This window comes from Oryzias latipes, chromosome 9 (assembly GCF_053564925.1).
Source record: "Oryzias latipes strain Hd-rR chromosome 9, Olatipes_Hd-rR_3.1".
In the NCBI taxonomy this organism is placed as follows: domain Eukaryota; kingdom Metazoa; phylum Chordata; class Actinopteri; order Beloniformes; family Adrianichthyidae; genus Oryzias; species Oryzias latipes.
The window spans coordinates 6,873,283-6,879,910 of NC_136245.1; positions in this window are offsets into that span (position 1 = coordinate 6,873,283).

Sequence of the window (6,628 nt, forward strand, 5' to 3'; positions counted from 1 at the left end):
AAACTTTTTCAGATTTTTATTTTTTAAACTTTCTGGATTATTTAAATATGGCGGTGTAATTAAATAAATCAAAAATGTTTGTTCACAACTTACGCGCCGCCAAGTAAACTCACCACACTCCTCTCGTCGGCTCTCGCGATACTACAGCATCACGTGCTCACCTCTTATATTTTATTTTATTTTATAACTTATCCTTTCCAACAGCTGAGCACACAGATAGGAGCTGAAGGCCTCTGGTGTTGGACATATTTTACTGTTACAGCAGGGGGTTCTGGATCTTCTCACGCACAAGGTTTATATTCGTATAAACCCCTTTTGTAATTTAGGCTAAACTTCATATTAATTACACTTGTATCCCTTTTTTTGTTGGACTGGATGAGGAAGAAGAGGAAAAAAAGGGAGAGGATGTTGGAGACGGGGTGAGGGCAGAAGAAAGGGGGAAAACAGAAGTTAAGGAAATCTGGAGGATGATTACAGGGGTGGACGTGGGGGGGGGGGGGGGTACAAGCATTAAGCAACAAGATGCTGGAGGATCATCCTCATTACTGTCTGGTGTAAATGTTAGTCAAAAGGGGTGGGGCCTGTCCACGCAAGTGTTACAAACATACCTGTTGGCTACAAAAATCTTCACATACAATCATGTCAACATGAACTCAATACAACTACAGTTCACATGAACATATGCATACAAAACCAACACGTGAAGCCTGTTATTCTGTCGCACATACTATTTGTTTAAGGCAGGGGGGGACTCCAAACCTTGAGGGCCAACCTCCTGCTGGTTTTTCAGAAATCCTGCCTCAACTGCTGTTGATTACCTGGATCAGGTGTGTTTAGCGAATAAGGAGCTTTAATGGTAGGTTGGTTAGAAAATATGCAGGACACCAGCCCTTGAGGCCTGGAGCTTGAGACCTGTGGTTTAACCCTCGTGCTATCTTAGATGACCCCACCCTTACATTGACGTGTTCTCCCTACCATGACAAAGATGGATAAAGGTGGAAAGATTTCATATAATCCATGGACACCAGTGAGGTTCACAAATCATTGAAGAGAAGAGGTTCAGCGCACTGTCTAGTGGGTCTAGATCAGTGTTTTTCAACCAGTGTGCCGCGGCACACTAGTGTGCCATGGGAGATGGTCAAGTGTGCCGTGGGAAATTGCCCTCATTAACTGAAAAATTAAACATTTCCCATCTCCAGGATTTCAGCTCTCTGTTCATCCAAACAGGCCCTGATAAAACACTGAGGAGTTAGGAATATAAAAGATCGTAAAATACTTTTTCTTTGCGTTTATTTTATTTTATTAAAGACATTTTGATAAGAATGACGTACCGCGATTCAGCTGCAACTCCGGCTGTATTTTGGAAAAGTCCCGTCCTTTTAACTGTCTCCACCAATCATTCTTGGGGAGCTTAATCACATGTCATCAGTCTGACCAATCAGAAGTGGTTAAAGTCTTCACTTCCTTGTCCCGATTTAGCTCGTAAAGTCGCTCAGTTCTAACAAAAATACCAGCTAAAGCTCGTCTTTATCGGTGCAGCTTTCCACAGAATCCGATGTCAGACCGTGGAACAAGTGAACAAAACAAGGAAGCTCAGAGACGCGATCTCCGCCGGCCGTTTAATGCACTACATCTCCCATGATGCATTGGGTTGTGAGAGTGACAGCGCTCAAGGAGATCTGTTGTTAAACGTCTTGAAATCAACGAACACACATCAAACTGTTTTTACATCTTCTAACTTAACTTTTATTGCATCTTTTAGAAAAAAACAGCTGCAGTTTCAAGCTTTTTCTGCCACAATTATCTCAAAAATGCATGTGAGATTGTGGAGGGGCTGTAGATCAATACAGACTGAGTTTCTCCGTTTTTTTTTTTTTTTTTTGGATCCTGGTGTGCCGCGGGATTTTTTTTAAGGTTAAAGTGTGCCGTGGCTCAGAAAAGGTTGAAAAACACTGGTCTAGATGACCCAACTCCCAATGTTAAAGTGCCTAGGATAGCACAAGGGTTAAGGTGAGCGCACACCTGTGCTCCGGTGGGTGCTTGTGAAGATTAACCTTATTAATCCCTGGAAGGAAATTCAGTTGTAGTTGTAGTTCCATAAAAGAAAATAAATACAAGCAACAAATGTTCTACTGAGGTGGATGATGGAATGTAAAAATTCGGAGAGCAGATAAAGCAGATACTGTAGATGGAATCCACCTGCCGGGATATCCAGCCAGACACCAGGGCCAGCAGGACAGCCGCAGGGGCCCCAAACGCCAAAGAGCAGGGAGGTACAGGAGCACGGAGAGTGTAGGCCCCAGCCAGGACTATAGCCCTCCGCCACTCCAGGGGCCCAGCCCAGGACCCCATCCCTGGTGGGCATTACTGATGTAGCAACCTCTGTTCAGTAATGCCCAGACTAACCTGTAACCTAAAAAAAATACATTTTTTAACCCTTGTGCTATCCTAGGCACTTTGACATTGGGAGTTGGGTCATCTAGACCCACTAGACAGTGCGCTGAACCTTTTTTCAATGGACTTTACTTTAAATTCAATGATTTGTGAACCTCAATGGTGTCCATGGATTACATGAAATCTTTCCACCTTTATCCACCTTTGACATGCTAGGGAGGACACGTCAATGCAAGGGTGGGGTCATCTAAGATGGCACAAGGGTTAAATACATAAATGAATGGCCAAAAAGTTGGCTCTTATAGTGTTGAAGACCCCTGTTGTAGCTATTGTCCTAAGTGAAAGATGGATGCAGGGATGTGGTCATTTTTGCCGTGGCCCAATAGGATTTCAGAAAAGATTGTGATCATGAAGTCCAATATTTGACTTTTTCATAAAAAGGTATATTTCAAGTTACTAAAGTTACTCAAAAAACAGAGTCAGTGAAAAATTAAAAAAATATGTTTTATAATTGTTAGTAAAATTAGGTAGTATTTTACTTTAAAATCAGTGCACAGCTGTTTGAGGTGACCCATAAAATAGAGTTAAATGGAACATTTGCACAGGGTGGCAGCAGAGTCCATGGAGCGCTTAATTCCTGCTGTCATATTTACTGTTACAATATGTTTTCTGATAGTTTGGAAAGCAAACAGGACTAGTAGGCAAGGCAAGGCAAGTTTATTTGTATAGCACAATTCGTACACAAAGTAATTCAAGGTGCTTCACAAAACAGAAAAATGCATTAAAATCACAATAAATCATAGAAACAATCAACATAAAATTTACTTTAAAAGAAAAGGAAAAAAAAAAAAAAAAGATTTAAAAAGAAAGGAAGGAAAGAAAGGTGCAGATAGGACCTTTCAGTCATATACACGGCTAAACAGAAATGTTTTAAGTCTAGATTTGAACATGAACACAGAAGAGGCCTGTCTTACGCCTTCAGGGAGGCTGTTCCAGATTTTAGCTGCAGAATATTGAAACGCTGATTCCCCTTGTTTAGTTCTGACTCTGGGAATCAACAGGAGGCCGGTCCCTGAGATCCTCAGAGTACGAGATGGTTCATATGGCACTAACATGTCAGAGATGTACTTTGGTGCGTGGCCATGGAGAGACTTGTACACAAGCAGAGCTGCTTTGAAGTCTATTCTTTGAGGTACAGGGAGCCAGTGCAAAGACCTGAGCACAGGACTAATGTGATCATACTTCCTGGTTCTGGTCAGGACTCGAGCAGCAGCATTCTGGATGTACTGAAGCTGTTTTACAGCTCGTTTGGAGAGGCCGGTGAGCAGGCCGTTACAGTAGTCTAACCTACTGGAGACAAATGCATGAATAAGTATCTCCAGGTCTCGCTTTGAGATTATGTTTTTGATTTTGGCAATGTTTTTCAGGTGGTAAAATGCCGCTGATGTTACTGACTTGATATGGCTGTTAAAGTTCAGGTCAGAGTCCATGATTACCCCTAGATTTCTGACTTGATTTGAGGGTTTAAGAGACAGAGAATGAAGGTAGCTGCTGACACTTTCTCTTTGTTTCTGTGGGCCAAAAACAATAACTTCGGTCTTGTCTGAGTTTAGCTGGAGAAAGTTGTTCTGCATCCACGCGCTGATCTGTTGGAGGCAGTGGTTGAGAGAATCCACCGGCCCATATTCACCTGTTGTCAGTGACACATAGATCTGAGTATCATCTGCATAGTTGTGATAAGATATGTTATTACTGCGTATTAACTGCCCTAGTGGCAGCATGTAGAGGTTGAACAGAAGGGGTCCCAGGATCGATCCCTGGGGCACACCACAATTCAAGCCCATGTAGTCTGAGACACAACTCCCAATTTCAACAAAATATTTCCTGTCTTCTAGATAAGACTTGAGCCAACTTAGGGCAGATCCAGAGATGCCAACCCAGTCTTGGAGTCTGTGCAAAAGGATCCCATGATCAACAGTATCAAAGGCAGCGCTCAGGTCTAGCAGGATTAAGACAGAGACTTTGCCATCATCAGTGTTCAGGCGGATGTCGTTGGTTACCTTGATAAGAGCAGTTTCTGTGCTATGATGGGGTCTAAAACCTGACTGGAAAACATCAAACGAATTGTTTAATAAGAGAAAGTCAGTGAGCTGTTGGTAGACAACTTTTTCAAGGACTTTTCCTAAAAATGGCAGATTAGAGATAGGTCTGTAATTATTCAGTACAGTGGGATCAAGACCGTTTTTCTTCAGGAGAGGTTTAATGACTGCAGTTTTTAATGCCTCTGGAAATATTCCAGATTGAAGAGACATGTTAACTATTTGAGTAATTGATGGCAACACACTGTTCAAGACAGACTTTAGAAATCTAGTGGGTAACACATCAAGGCAGCATGTAGACGAGCTCAGACGGGTGATGGTCTCTTGGACACTTTGGTCAGTGACAGGTATAAAGTGAGTCAGCTTAGAGTGAGTAGGTGGCCGTTCGATAGTTATGTGTGTTGTGGAGTTGATGGCTTTTTTAATGCCCTGAACCTTGTCATTGAAAAATACAGCAAACTCATTACATTTAGGTGTACAAACCAATTCTATTGGTAGCTGGGTTGGAGGGTTAGTTAATCTGTTAACTGTTGTGAACAGGATACGAGAGTTGCTGCTGCAACTTCCAATTATTTCAGAGAAGTACCTTTCCCTTGTTCTGCATAAGATCTGGTTATAAGCGTACAACTCCGCCTTATATATTCCATAATGAACCTGGAGTTTTGACTTGCGCCACTTTCGCTCAGCTCTGCGGCACTGTTGTTTCTGTGCCCTGACTAGATCATCATTCCTCCAGGGAGCTTTCTGTCTATGTTTTCTCAATTGAACTTTCATAGGGGCAATGGCATCCAGAACATTCAAGATGCTAGAAGTAACAGAATTCAGCATTTCATCAACATTGGCACCAGAGACGTTTTCAGGGTTTATCATTTCTACAAACTGTGCCCTAGTGCTCTCATTTATTTGTCTTCTTTGGACAACTGCAGGGCCAGGCGGTGGTTTGGGAGCAACAGACAGGTCAAAGAATACACAGAAATGATCAGAGAGGGCGACATCAACCACACTGACATTGTAAATAGTAACCCCCCTTGTGATGAGCAGGTCCAGAGTGTGCCCTCTGCTGTGGGTGGGGCAACTCACATGCTGAATTAGACCAAAGGTTTCAAGGACACCATTGAGTTCTTTTGCATTTCTGTCATTGACATTGTCAACATGAACATTAAAATCACCTGTAATGACTAGACCATCAAAGTCTGTGCACACAACTGAGAGCATTTCAGTGAAATCATCAATAAAACTTTGGCTGTGCTGAGGAGGTTTGTACATAACTATGCAGAGTAAGGGAGGAGTTTGTTTTAACTCAATCTTAAAGGACACATACTCAAATGATGAAAACACACCAAATGATAGTCTGCGGGTTGCAATATTATCTCTAAACAGTGCAGAAACGCCTCCACCCTTTTTATTTTCTCGTATTTCCGATTCATGTTTGTAGTTGGGGGGAGTTGATTCGACTAGAACTATGTTTCCTGTGTTTTTGTCAAGCCATGTTTCAGTTAAAAACATAAAATCAAGATTAAAAGAAGAGATAAGATTATTGATTAAAAATGATTTGTTGCAAAAATGATTTGTAGTACAGATGTTTGCTTTTTTTATGCTCAGATGAAACAAATTAATTACCCAACAAACGTAAACATTTCAACAAAAAGGATGAATGTCAGCTTTGTTATGTTCTGGACACTTATAATCCATCTCTGATGGTTGCCTGGGTCAGGCATGTTCTTAATTACTGTAACCCTTGAGCTATCCTAGGCATTTTAACGCTGGGAGTTGGGTCATCTAGACCCACTAGACAGTGTTCTGAACCTTTTTTCTTCAATGATTTGTGATCTTCACTGGTGTCCATGGATTACATGAAATCTTTCCACCTTTATCCACCTTTGTCATGGTAGGGAGAACACGTCAAAGTAAGGGTGGGGTCATCTAAGATAGCACAAAGAGGATTATTGGTTTTCCATTCTTGCAGTAATTCTGATCATTGCCTTTAACATCCCTCAACACCTCCAGGCACTAATATTTCACAGCTAATTGTTTCTAATTTTTAATTCTGAAAACTCAGAGTGAGATTTAGGTAAAGGAAGGATTGGTTATCAGAGATCTTAACCGTTGGCAGCCATGCTAGAGTTTTAAAGTCT